The 14,292-nt window shown below is 49.9% G+C and overlaps 1 protein-coding gene across 2 annotated transcripts in view; it reads left to right on the forward strand.

Annotated features, from left to right (window-relative positions):
• ITPKB (inositol-trisphosphate 3-kinase B) overlaps window positions 1-14,292 on the forward strand; it is a 93,018-nt gene that overhangs the window by 48,456 nt on the left and 30,270 nt on the right. Inside the window, exon 3 of one of the 2 annotated variants that reach the window (XR_007411992.1) lies at window positions 8,021-8,201. The exons of the other annotated variant lie outside the window; for it this stretch is intronic. The gene's annotated coding sequence lies outside the window, so the exon portion shown is untranslated. The remainder of the gene's footprint in view (window positions 1-8,020; window positions 8,202-14,292) is intronic. 2 annotated transcript variants of the gene reach the window in all.

The raw sequence follows: 14,292 nt of genomic DNA on the forward strand, positions 1-14,292 counted from the left end.
TGAAGTTTCCACTTTGGACCAACAGCTTATAAACCCTCCAGCATTAGTGTTGCTAAGATGAAAGCTGCTTCTTGGGGCACAGACTTCTGTAAGGTGCTTGGTGGTTGGATTTTAGTCCTCTTTCACCCTGGCCTTGGGCAGGTGGCTCTGCCTTTTCTCAGATGGGGATACAGGAGAGGCAAAGCAAAGAGGTGCACAGTTTTAGGATCAAGACTCAAAGGAGTCACCTCCCCCTCCATTGCCCCATTTCCCAATTGGATACCACCCAGCAAGCAAGGGGGAAATGGGCAGGGGGCACGGGGACATGGCATGGTGGACGGCAATGAGTTCTTGGCATGCAGACACGGATTCAGGTCCCAGGTTTGCTTCTAAGGAATTCTGTGACCTCGAGCGAGTCCGGGGATCTGCTGAGCCTCTGTGTTCTTACTGGGGAGTCGGGGCATCTTAGCAGCCATCACCTGCTTCACAGGGCTGTTTTGAGCATCATGAGAACAATATATGTAAAAGAGAGCTCCATTGAGTGGACGGATGTGAAAGGAGAACAGAGAGAAAGGAAAAGGAGAAACAGCCCCATTGGCAGCAGGGTGTTTTGTGCTGGGCTGCTCTGGGCACGAACGGGAAACTGTTGTTCTGGAGCTGGGATTCCCCGATCCTCTCTGTCTTGGGACACCTGTCAAGATTCCCAGGGTTTAGCTCTTCCACCGGGTTTGCCCATGTTTGTAGAGAACAGGTGACAGGTTGCTGGGCAGTGGCTGCCCCTCTGGGGCCTGGCTGCCCGCAGAGCGTCACCGGGTAAAGTAGGAGGGTGAGAGTGGGTGTGGGTTCCCCAGGTGGACAGACCCGTCTTGGGCAGAGCTGCTTGGGGTGACACAATCCAGTCTAATTGCCACCCACTTTGGGAGGTGGAGCTGTGGCCAAATGCGCTGACTCTCTCTAAACCTACGCCTCCTCTGAGGCTGAACTTGGACATAAAGAGAGGCCTGGAGGTGGGGATGCTGGAGCGCCAAGCAGGCTGAGTCCCACCCTGCCTGTCTCCCTCAGCCACGTTTAGTTTCTTGTGGTTGGCACTGCTCCTCCCCAAGGAAGTGTGATTCTCGCTCCTTCCTGGGGTCCCCTTCTGAGGGGCACTGTCAGCCCACAGCCCCTCTTCTCTTCATACCAAACACAGGCTAAGCCCCAGTGCATTTGGTTGTTCACAGCTCTTGGCATCATCCACCCAGTACCTAATATGTGCCAGGCAGTGTCCTGGTACAGTTAGTTCTTAAAACAGCCCTGCGGGTGGTGTGTTATCACCCCTATTTTACAGGTGAGGAAAGTAAGGCTCAGGACCTGTAAGTGGCTTGGCATCGGTCACATGCTGGGCAAAGTGCTAGAGCCCGGATTCAGACTTCTGCTTCCTTGGCTCTAAAACTTTGGCTCTCCCTTGCCACCTTGCCTGTCACTCCTGACAGGAGAAGCAACAGAAGTCCCTCTGGGATTTCTTTGTTCTCAAGAACCCTCGCGTGGCTTGCTAAGTGTTACTCACTGTTTCCAAGTTCTTTTGGGGCCAATGTGACAAAACACCAGCCCAGTGGTTCTCCCCTAGGAAACATGGGGGAACTTTGGAAGGTTGGAAACGTGGGGGCCTTCACCAGTCCTCTGTGCCAGACTGCAGTCCACACCAATTAAGTCAGAATCTCTTGAGAGCGGGACTCCGGAACAGTGGTCAGAAAGTTTGCAGGTGACACTCATGTGTTGCCAGGGTCACAGACCGCTGCACTCACCTGCCAGCCTCTAGCTGTTGGTGTTCCTGTGCTCCTTTGAATAATGAAGGTTGAAATGATAGCACCTGCCTGGGATCCTTTAAGGGGCCGAAATATCCTCCAGCCCAGCCTTCTGGGTGGCCTGCCTATCTGGCTACAAACTTTCCAGATAGCTCTGCCATGACTTCTTATTTAATGGCATCATTCTTCCTGGGAGCTTCCACGCAGCATCTGAACTCCCAGCCCGGGGCCTGGGAGACAAATGTTAGAACACAGTCGTTTTGAAGGGGGAAGTGAGGTATGGTCAGGCGAGTTGTATTCTACAGGGTTGCCAAATGATGGTTCGCTAACAGCCCTGCACTCCCTTTCTCAGTGCCTCTGTTAAAGCATTTAAATATTGCTCCCATGGGAAAGAACAAAGCTCCGATCCAAATCTGAATGATGCAAAAATATGCAAATTGGTTTGTAAAAAAAAAAAAAACATGTAATTTTTAAATGTAATCTTTCACCTTGATATAGGAGTTCCTCTGCAAGGCAGTTGAGGGGAGGCTGCCTGACATCTGGCAGGCCTCGGTTGGATCTACGCTTTAGATTTTATCAGCTTCTCCACCTCAGCTCCATGCTCTTGCCAGCACCACTGTGAAGACATCAGGATGGATGCAAGCTTTGGCACGGTGCCACGCACATGTGTCCGTGCCACACATGTGAATTCCTTCCCCTTCCATCTCTGCCCCATTTTAAAGATGCTCTGCAGTAGTAAATTTGCTAGCCAACCCTCTGGTGAATGAAGGAACGCTCCTAAGAGCAGAAGCACTAGTCTAGGCCAAAGTGTGATGTGATCCTCAGGGTGGAAAGAAAGCCATCGGGCTTCTCCCAAGGAAGGCGTAGCAGCCCACGGGGCTGAGAAGTGCCCGATGATGGACCTTCTCACTAGACCACTGGGTCTGACATGGTGAGGGGTGGCAGACGGTCAGTTTTCTGACCAGGGTGCTCAGCTGAAAGGCCGCCAGTGGTGGCATGAATCATCCTACAATCCTGGGCGAATTCTGTTTTCAGAGGACACTGTCAGGTGGAAACACTTCGTTCCTAAGCAGACCACTTTCTATTTGGGGACTCTTTCATGGGGCTCTGAAGGAACACGCCCACTTAGCCTACTCACAAGGGGTGTGTGTGTGTGTGTGTTGGGGGTATGATGAGGTCTTGCATTCATCAGCATGAGTTTCAACATTCTCCGGTTCTCCCAGGGACAGGTTAGCTCTGGTGGCCAGTGGGTTTCAAGGTAAGGGGGCAGCATGAATCCTCAGGTGAGAGCAGGTGTTAAAAATGCCTCTTGGACGGTAGTTCCCTGCCTCTGCCTTTCCTCAGGCTTGACTGCATCTCAAGCAAGCTGAGCTTTTTCCCTGAGAAGTCCCTAGATTGGATGCTGGCCTCTTTGCCAACGTCCTGGCTCAAGGGCCTGGGCCCTTTTTTTCTCTCCTTCCCCAAAGTGTGAGATATTGCTTCCTTAATAATGCCAAGGTATCATGGGTAACTGCACAGCAGGTGGTGGTAAAGTCCAGGCTGCAGTCACGGTTTCTGCACAAGGACCCAAACACCAGCATTTGTCTCATCCGGGACTGTGTCTGTGCCTGCTGCCAGGACTCAGCTGCCCTCAAGCTTTCCCACCTTCCACCTCTGCCAAAAGGGATTTAGAACATCGATGCTGCCTCTCAAATCTCAAGAAATGCCATAGAACTGGAGGTTATTATGCTGAGTGAAGTCAATTGGGAGAAGGACAAACACATGGTTTCATTCATATGGGGAATATAAAAATTAGTGAAAGGGATTATAGGGGAAAGGAGAGAAAAATGAGTGGGAAATATCATGAGAGGGTGACAAAACATGAGAGATTCCTAACTCTGGGAAACGAACAAGGGGTAGTAGAAGGGGAGGCGGGCGGGGGGATGGGGTGACGGGGTGACCCGGTGATGGGCACTGAGGGGGGCACTTGACGGATGAGCACTGGGTGCTATACTCTGTGTTAACAAATCGAACCCAATAGGGATCCCTGGGTGGCGCAGCGGTTTGGCGCCTGCCTCTGGCCCAGGGCGCGATCCTGGAGACCCGGGATCGAATCCCACGTCGGGCTCCCGGTGCATGGAGCCTGCTTCTCCCTCTGCCTGTGTCTCTGCCTCTCTCTCTCTCTGTGTGACTATCATAAATAAAAAAAAAAAAAAAACAAATCGAACCCAATAAAAAAAATACAAAAAAAAAAGAAAGAAAGAAAGAAAGAAAGAAATGCCATTCGGATTTCAAGAAGGGGGGAGCGCTCTGTCCAGGGTCCGGCTGATGCTGATGCTGATGCTGATGCTGATGCTGATGCTGATGCTGATGCTGATGCTGATGCTGATGCGGGCCTCCCCAGCCGGCGGCCCCGCCCTCCGCCACGCCCACCGCGCATCGCCACGCCTCCCCAGCTTGCCGCCTTCCCGGCTCTCCGCTTCGCCCCGCCCTCCTGCGCTCGGCCCGCCCCCTCGGCTTCGCCCTGCCGCGCTCCGGGGCAGGCTCCCCGCCTTCACTATTGAAGTGCGCCCCGGGGCGGGTCGCCAGGAGGTGGTTGGTGCCCTTCAGCAGGTGCAAGCGCAGACGCGGGGCGCGGGTGTCCATCTCAGTGGGAAGCACCAGGTCTGGGGTCTTCCTGCATGTCCCCCTCTCTCCCTCCAGCATTGCTTCAGTGAAGTTGAGACATGGGAGACACAGAGAGAGACAGAGAGGCAGAGACACAGGCAGAGGGAGAAGCAGGCTCCATGCAGGGAGCCCGACGTGGGACTCAATCCCGGGTCTCCAGGATCACGCCCTGGACTGAAGCCGGCGCTAAACCGCTGAGCCACTGGGGCTGCCCCCAAAGTATACTACTCTTTTGTGTCATTCTGATAAGGAAGAAAATCTGCATTTTTCTGATCCACTTTCTCCCTAAAAACCACTTCAGAAGGGAAGCAGGATCTGAACGTGGGTCAGTCCCCACAATTCAGCTTTTTTTGAGACTATCCCAAACCACAGAATTTAAAGGCCAGCCATTATTAGTGAGCTTATGTGATTAATCCTTCGATTTTGTGGACTGACAGAAGTGGATGACTTGCTAGGGGGTACAGAGTCAGCTGCAGATGCGGGATGCAGAAGAACCCAGGGCTCTTCCCCAAACTCCAGGAGCACTGAGGAAGACAGCCCTTTTTGATTGGAGATCTATCATAAGGCATAGAAGCGGAGAATTATATGACAAAGGAATAGTTTTCCCTGGAATTCTGGTACATCCTCATCTCTTCTTACAAATGGAAACAGTGACATTTTACAAGATGTAAAATGGATTTTGCCCCTGCCCCCACTATTGGAAGGAAACACCAGCAAGTGGATGGAGAGGCAGAGGGCTCTGGCTTGGAGAGGCACCCAGTTCTTTGGGACACATGGAGTGATCTCTGAAGAAGTTGACCTGGAGACTCAGCTAGCCCATGTCCCTTCTCCGGGGCAGTCACCTTTGCCTCTCAATAGCACCTCCCCTGGGACCTGCCCCCTGAGATGCCCCCCTCTTTCTGGCATCCACTCTGAACCTGCCGTTTGTTTCTTGCTGGGAATATTGACTCCTCTGTTGTCACTTCCTGGGAGACCTCACTGGTCACACGGGGAAACCCCTTCCCGGAGAGCAGCTATGAGCCTGGTTGTCAAGACTATGTGAAAACCTGACCAAAGCCTTAGCCCAGCCTGGCTCCTTTTGGAATATATAATTCATCTTTTTTCTCTCTGAGACAAGTACTGTTTTAAAAATAGGAACACCTAGAGAGTATCTAATGTGATCTCACTGTGCCCCAAACTCATTTTATAGATGGGGGAATGGATGGGACACAGACAAGCCCACCTGAGGACACTGTGTTTCTAACCAGGAGACCAGGTTAAGCTGGTTTCCCACAGGGGCTCAGCCCCTTCCTTGTGGCAGGGCACTCTCTGCAAGTGTCCACCCAGGCGTTGTACCTCCTTCCCTCTTGGATGAGAGTCTGAGGCCTTGCAACACTGGGTGGGTGTCTATGCGCAGTCCTAAGTCTGCACGGGGGCAGGTGTTCATTCTATGTCATGCAGTTTTGTTTTCCAAAGGCCATTTTTGTCATGCTTAGTAACTGTGATTGGGTGGTTGGTTCTTCTTCAAGATTCTTCATGTGAAGAATGTTAGTTAAATAATCTTTGTCAGCTTCCATGCACTGTGTTGGGTTTGGACTAGTGTCGAGGTGTGGCCAGAGAGCACATTCTGGAATTCAACCAATCTGTTTATTTTTATTAAGTGTATTTTCATTTATTTATTCATGAGAGGCAGAGACACAGGCAAAGGGAGGAGCAGGCCCCATGCAGAGAGCCCAATGTGGGACTCGATCCCGGGTCCCCAGGATCACACCCTGGGCTGAAGGCAGCGCTAAACCGCTGAGCCACCCAGGCTGCCCTGACCAATCTGTTTAAATAGACACCACCACCTGACTAGCAGCACTTTTTTTTTTTCTTTTTTTAATCCCTTCACTTGATGTTATTGGAAGTATTCAAGTAATGCCTCTACAAGCCTGGTCTAGCAGGTGCACACATGGGATAGATAATGCATTCGGAGACGTAGGCAGGTGACGCTAATCATCCTCTCCTTAACCCCGTCCCTCTCAATCACTTTAGCTGCATTCTTCTCCTGGGCAGCTGAGTTCTTCAAGATTGTTTTGGCATCAGTAATGCGAGGGCGATTGCTCCCTTCAATGAAGGAGGGAGGGTTGTGCACATATTAGGTGTTATGTAAACGGCAAAAGTAATGTGGAGGCAACATATGTGCATTAAGGCTGCAGATTTTGCCATGGATGGAGGCAGGGGGTTCTCCAACTTTCCACCCTTTCTCTGGGTTCCTCCATCTTGCAGGCTCAGGCACAGCGCAGAGCCCAGTGGGGTGGGCAGGCATGCTGCTGCATGACGAGCCAGGTCCAGAAGGCACGTTGGGAGCACGGCTCGGCCACCTCCATCCACAGCCAGGGTGTGTCTGAGTCCCAGAGCTTCTGATCCTGGGGCTGGGCTTGTGCGATGTTCAGATGAGGTTAGAGGAGGAAGGAGAGGACTATTTGAGAACCCCCCTTTCTCTATCTCTCTCTCTCTCTCTCTCTCTTTTTTCTCCTTCTCCCCCCCCCTTCCTCCCTCTCTGGAGGAAACCTCAAACAGCTCCTCCTGCTTCTCTCTTGTACATACACCTCTTCCTGCCTTCTCTACCTTGACATAAAGGTCTCTCCCCAGCCCGGTGGCATCTTGCCTGGGTGCTATTAATAGATGAGGGTGGCTCTGCCAGGCCATGAATCAGAAGGCCGTCCCAGTTCTGCTCTCTCGCGGGGATCCTGGCAAACTCTGGCGGGGCTGACTGGGTAAATATCCTTTGTGAGCAGAATAAGCCTTTGTGTGTCCTAGAAACTCCTGCTCTCCTCCCCGAGGGCAACACCCTCCTGGAAGGATGATGGGGATGCCTTTGGCCTCGAGACCTTAGGGAACAGAGCTCTAGGTTTCCAAACCAGCCCGGGGTGGGGGGGCGGCGGGAAGGGAGGGCTGGCAGGTTGGGCCAGGGAGCTGCGAGGTGCTCCAGGGGAAGAAGTGGGAACAGGGAGGAATTGTGAGACCGTATTTAGCTCTGCCTGAAAGGCAAAACAATACGGTTAGATCTGTCCTTGCCAAGGTTCTAAAGCAGAAATGAGTGAAAGAAGAAAAATGGAAGAATTATAGTTTCCCTATTTAAAAAAGAAAAGGTCTGGGGCACCTGGGTGGCTCAGCGGTTGAGCATCTGCTTTTAGCTCAGGTCGTGATCCCGGGGTCCTGGGATCAAGTCCCGCATTCGGCTTCCCGCAAGGAGCCTGCTTCTTCCTCTGCCTATGGCTCTGCCTCTCTGTGTCTTTCATGAATAAATAAATAAAATCTTTAAAAAGCAAAATAAAATAGAAGTCTATAAGTACTTACCACTTCAGGGACTTGTTTTTGTAACTCACTTGGATAAACTTAAGAATGCCTCTGGGTGGCTAAACTTAAATTCTTTTTAAGTCAAGGTGGGACCTACACCCATTAATGGGTGAAAACAAAACACCTGCAGGTTCAGGGGTGATTCTCATGGCACTTTTGCTAGGTACCTGGCTCCTGGACCATGCCTGGGGTTCACAAAGGATTTTCAGAGTTATGGCCACCTCGCATGGTTGTCACAACAACGTTGGGAGTGGGGCAGGGCCTGACTTGTCCTTATCCCTGTTTTACAGATGAGGAAGCCAGGGTCTGGGAAGGGTGAGCTGCCTGCCCAAGGTCACGTGGGACCAGGGACAGAGAGGGTGCTGTGTTTCCTTAATGGTCCTGCCTCCTGCTGAGCAGAAATCAGCACGTGGCTCCCAAGACCCAAGATACCCTGGAACTCTTGCATCAAACTACTTTGCCAGCTCTCCCGTGAGTGTGTGTGGACCTGCCGCCTGTGGCTTTTCTTCCTTAGAAATTACCTGTAGGATTGAAACCAAGGTGGCCAGAAAGCTGTCCTACCTGGCTGGAGCAGCAAGGATTGGCATGGGGTGGCCACGATTATTCTGTCCCTGCTGCCCTTAGACATCAGGTTGCCTTGCAGGTGAGCATGAGTTAGAGGCCTGTGTACAGAAGGCACCAGGGCAGCAGCCAGATGTTCATTTTAATAAATGGAAACTATGACTCAGAACTGGAGCCAGCCTGACCCTCCAAGCAGGCAAATTAGTCATTTGAGGGTGAAGGCTTGGTCTTTGGATTGGAGAGCATGTGGGAGCGGGGGCCTGTTTCCTTAATTTCTCCCCGCTTCTTGCTGGTTGTGCTTGCATTCCACTGATCACGCTCTATAGGATGTTGGACAGCCATTCTGCAGAACCGTGGGCAGAATTATAAGGGAGGCTCAGCAGGGTGAGGTGGGGCAGTAGGCCCTCAGAGATGCAGCTGAGGGATGAGCTCCAGAAAGCTTTCTGAAGATCTGAGTGGTAGTAGCACCCTGCACTCACATGAGCCGTTGGGTTTCCAGGGAACCTCTGACTGTGTGCCTTATTCCTCCGTATGAGTCTCACAACAACAGAGGATGTGAGCAGAGCAGTTAATAATATCACCGGTTCATACAGAGGAAGTAGAAACTGAGAAGCAGGAAGGTTGAGTAATTTCCACAGCGAGTACATGGCCCGGCTGGGACTGCAGCCTGGGTCTTCTGACCCTTCCTTCCTCCTCCCCTGAGCTGCCAGGGGCTCCCAGCCTCCATGGGCTCAGGTAAGGAAAGCAATACTGAGACTTTTTCCAGTGCCAAGATGTCTCTGGAAAAGAGCAGACCTGCATCTAGGCCCTGATCTGTGCTTTAAGGTTTGGGGTAATAATAGCACAGAGTCTCCGCCACTCAGCTCTGGGGAGTGTTTGTGCAAACGTTTCCAAGTGTGGTGGCTTCTTACACGCTGCTAGTGGAAAATTGTAAGAGTTCTATTTTCCTGTTTCAAGCGAGCATTTCCCCCCTGGGGTTATAGTAACCACTTCCTCCTCAGCACCCAGTGGAACGTGGTAAACACCACTTACAGCAGAGTATTCCCTTCTGAGAGCTTCACTGGGTTCCTTTTTTTCCTCTTGTCTTTAAGGGTGCGCAGACACACACACACGCACACACGATTCTGAAGGACCAGGCCCCTTTCCCTCCGGTTTAGAATTTTCAGGGTAACTTGCATTGCCCCCTGGAAACAGAAAACCTGCACATGGATCAGATGAAGTTTTCACCGAGGTGCTTTGTCATCCTGCTTCATCTTCGCGGGGCAGGGTGGGGGCGAGGGGCACTGGGTTGGATGGAGTCAGTTGAGTCTGGACTACAGAGTCGTTGAGCATGGGTGGGGGGGGACCATGGGGTCAGCCAGAGGCATGGGGGCGACCAGGAGTGATCAGCAGGAGACACGGTGGTGAGTTTCCTGGATGTGGCAGAGGGAGGCGAGCAGCCCTGCTCGGTGGTCAGGTGATAAGGAAAAGGAAGCAAATAAGAGATTCTCAAGAAACGGAAAGCAAAGGTGGGGGTAGTAAAAAAGTTCAAAGAGGGGCTGTTAATTTTAGATATTTTTTTAAATACCTTAATGCTTTTTTTCTTCTTTAAAGATTTTATATATTTGAGAGAGAGAGTGAGGACAGAAGGAGCAGGGGGAGAGGGAGAGCGAGAAGCAGGCTCCCTGCTGAGCACGGAGCGCCATGTGGAACTCCATCCCAGGACCCTGAGATCATGACCTGGGCGCAAGGCAGATGCTCCACCCACTGAGCCACCCAGGCGCCCTCCCTTCAAGAAACCTTAACACTTTAGAAACATTTGCAATCGCTGGTCTGGGTCAGAACTTCTGAATCCACCTGTGTCGCCCAGAGCCTCTGAAACTATGGAATTCCTTCAGTACAGACTTACAGTGACATGCAGCTAATGGCCCTTGAGTTTGGGGGGTGGCAGCCGAGCTGGGGGAGGCGCACAGGACAAAACCTCCGACTGTCCCCTGGCCAGGCTGTGACTGAGCTGAGGCAAGTGAGTGCTCTGAGTCTGTGCCGAACCTCGGAACCTGTACGCGTTGTTCAACAGAAAGCAGAAGAGCAGGTCTCTGCACACGAGCCGGAGCTTCCTGCATCGCTGGTCCATCTGTCTAGTGGGAGGGCCATCTCTGGACGACTCTAGCCGTTTGTTATCCCACCGCCCTCCACTGATGTTTCTGGGCTCCTACAAGTCTGCGGGGTCCCATTCAGGGAACAGTGTCCAGGCCTGACCTCATGAGACCCGTACACAGGGGAAGAAAGCCCTGCTTCTCCCTCAGACGAAGGGACATTCTGGAGGCGCTGTGCCCTCAGATCAGATGCTGCGGGGAGGGTGTCCTGGCTGGGGGTGGCAGCAATTTATTCATGTTACCTGATTATATGGTGATCTGCACATTCTGTAAATTGTATAAAACAAACTAACCATATTATAGACGTTTTGGAGATAAAGGTGTGACGGAAGGTGTATATCCTCATAACTAAACATAGCGATTCTATCAATTATTTTTTTTTATTATTTTTTTTACTTTATTTATGATAGTCACACACACAGAGAGAGAGAGAGAGAGAGAGGCAGAGACACGGGCAGAGGGAGAAGCAGGCTCCATGCACCAGGGACCCCGATGTGGGATTCGATCCCGGGTCTCCAGGATCGCGCCCTGGGCCAAAGGCAGGCGCTAAACCGCTGCGCCACCCTGGGATCCCTATCAATTATTAATTAATCGGTCATCGTATATTCCATCTTAATTCGAGAAGGATTTGAAGGTGCTTACCAACATACATGCAGCATAGCACAAGATAATCAATAGCTAAAAAGTCAGAGTAAGAGGCCAAATAGTTTTGTCACATTCAGTATAAACATAACATGCAGAAACACATAACGATTGTGCTATTCTTATAAATTGGTGTATTTCCTCCCAGCCTTTTAACATATGTACGTGTCGGGGCACTTGGCGGGCTCTGTCGGTGGAGTGTGCCTGACTCTTGGTGTCAGGGTTGTGAGTTCGAGTGCCGTGTTGGGTGTCAACATGACTTAAAAATAAGATCTTATAAAAGAAAGTATGTAAGTATGTATGTGTTTTATAGTTTATCCTGCTTCCTCCCCTCTCCCCACCCCCCCAACTGAATATCATACAAAATTTTCCATGTGTCTTTCTAAGGCTCAGGATTTAATGATAAGTCCCAAGGATGTGCCCCTTACTGACTTGATGGTTCCCCTATTGTTGGACCTTAGGCTATTTTCAATGCCATTGTGAAGATAAACAATAGCATCATTAACATCTTTGTGCTTGTAACTTTTTCCATAGTTCCTTAAGTAGATTTCCAGACTAATGGGAGGTTCGAACATTTTGATGGCCTTTGACACAGATCCCTGGGCTGCTTCTCCCAGTGTAGTGTGCACTTGGGGGGCTTCCAGCACAGTCTTGGTGCCTTCCTCTGTGTCCTCCTCCCCCTGAGGCTTGTGTTGCTATTTTTCTGGTTTCTTGCTAATTTCATAGGGAAATAGCACATTGTCATTTTCACTATGGGTACGTTGCCAAGTTTAGCTCTTGGCGTCTGAGGGGTTTTTTTTCACCCATCTGAGTTTTTTATGTACAAAATATATTAACCCTTCTACAGTAATATTTTGTAAAATACTTTCTCCAGTTTATGTGACTTTTACTTTGGTTCAGGGGAATCTCTTTGCCTTTGATCCCTAGAAGTTTTACATTTTAGATAGTCCAAGAAAGCTCTGGTAACTGTCCTCTCTGGTTTCTGCCCATTTACCTAGAGACTGTGGCCCCAGGTTATTAGCCTGGCAGTTGCCTGGTGGGGGGATTGGCTGGGTTTTCCTTTCTTGAAGCCTCACTTGTGCTCCACCTAAAACCACTTCAGGAAGCTGAACCAGTAGTATTATCCAGCATACCTGGCACTTAGAGTGGACTAACACTCTTCTTTCCTGTACAACAAAATTAGTTTCAGTAATAATCAGGAAATAAAACAAATAATGAAAATGGCCAGTAAAGGATGGTAGACAGTGAAATCTTCTACTCTTGAACTTTGTATATATGATTGCACTGGTAAAAACAAAAACAAAACTGTGTTGGGGGGGAGGTAACAGATTTAATAATTGTTATTTTTTTAATCGAATGTTATGTAATTCCAGTATAGCTAACAGTGTTATATTATTTTCAAGCATATGATATAGTGATTCTACACTTCGTATAGCACGCAGTGTAATACTTGTTAAATACGTTAATGCATGTTTAGGAAAAAGGGAGAGAAATCACACTTCTCTATGAGTCTGTGGTGGTAATAAATAAGTATGCTGTAGTTTCTATATTGAGTCTTACATTTGTCAGACCTCGTAAGACCTGATCTCCTCTGCCAGTTTACGTTCAGTGGACAGAGCCGGGTTTGTCCATGTTTTCCTCTATAATTGGCTGTGGTGCACTTCTTATTAATTTTTAATTTTGAATAGTTTCTTCCAGCTGAAGCAGGAGAAATATAAATAGAAAAAAATCTTAAACATGAAGACAAATTTGGCAGAAATTCACAAATTTCCCCTTTCACGGTAAATCCAGAAATTGTAATGCTGTCCTTTATTTCTCCAGGATTTATTAAACATCTCTGCTGCTGAGAAATTTTAAACTTCAGTAACGCTTCAAGGGGCCCCCTAGAACAGCAGGATGGAAAGGGGGAGTAGCCCGGTCGTGCTTCTCTCGGTTTTCTGAGCTCCCATCGTTTCTTTCTGGCCTGCTCTGGAGGTTCAGGGCGGGACGTGAGGACACAAATCTGGTGCCAGGTGGAGCCCGGATGGATTCTGCATCCTGTGAACTTGTCCTGAAGCATGGAGTCCCTTTGTGCATCTGGTCCGGGGGTGCTGACTTTACTCCAGATAGTTTTTGAAGGCTCTTCTGTGTGCGGTTGAGTGTGTATTAAGGATAGCTAACGCCTCTGGGAATTTGAAACTTACATATGTTATTAAAATAAAACAGTTCACACAGCAGGTGTATAGAATAAGATGGAGGCTCAGAGGACTGGAACGAAGGCAAGTGTGCATGTGTTCATCCACGGTGCCAATCCCTCGTGATAGCAGAAAGCCAATCCATTTCATTATTGTTTTGTTTGTTTTGTGGGTTTTTTAGATTTTATTTATTTATTCATGAGAGACAGAGAGAGGCAGAGACTTAGGCAGAGGGAGAAGCAGGGTCCTTGTGGGGAGCCTGATGTGGGACTCGATCCCAGGACCTTGGGATCACGGCCTGAGCCAAAGCCAGACACTCAACCACTGAGCCACCCAGGAGTCCCTTATTATTGTTTTAAATTCCCTTCAATTTGCCTCCTTAATTGCTTGCCTCTGAGATCAACTGCCCAGCTTGGTGCTGAGCTAAGCAGTTCTTATGGGCCTTTTTTGTGTCTCTGCTTTCGCTCATGCTTTTTTCCCAGGCCCCAAATCCTGCCCCACTTCACACACACACACACACACACACACACACGCACACACACGCACACACACACACACACACACACACGATCATCTTCCTCATCTTTCATTCTGTAGCTTAAATGCCACCTTTTCCATGAAGCTTCCTTAATTTATTTCCCATCTCCCAAAGAAACGAACTCCCTGTGGCCCCGTGTCTGTGCCTCTATAAAGTCACCAATACTTCTGACCCTCTCATAGTTATTCAGCTCCGTGTTTATCCTCGTAATGGGCTGTGGGCTCCCCAGGACACAGCAGTGAGCCCCATACAGCACATGTTGTTGGGTTTAGGTACATATCATCCCAGCCAGCAGAGTACAAGAGGAGGGAGAAGTAGGCAGCAGAGCCCCCCAGATTTTGGGTTTCTGGAGAGCCCTGGGGGGTGTTTGTGGGACCAGCATGAGCCTGGTGTGAGGAGACCCATCCTTGTCTGCTGAGCTGTGGTCTGGGTAGTCGGGGGTGTGAACTCCAGCTGCATCTTGCTCTGATGTCGAGTATCCCCCCAGGTGCCTTTAGGGGCTCTGTCTTCCT

Source organism: Canis lupus, chromosome 7 (genome assembly GCF_003254725.2).
Source record: "Canis lupus dingo isolate Sandy chromosome 7, ASM325472v2, whole genome shotgun sequence".
NCBI classification, from domain to species: domain Eukaryota; kingdom Metazoa; phylum Chordata; class Mammalia; order Carnivora; family Canidae; genus Canis; species Canis lupus.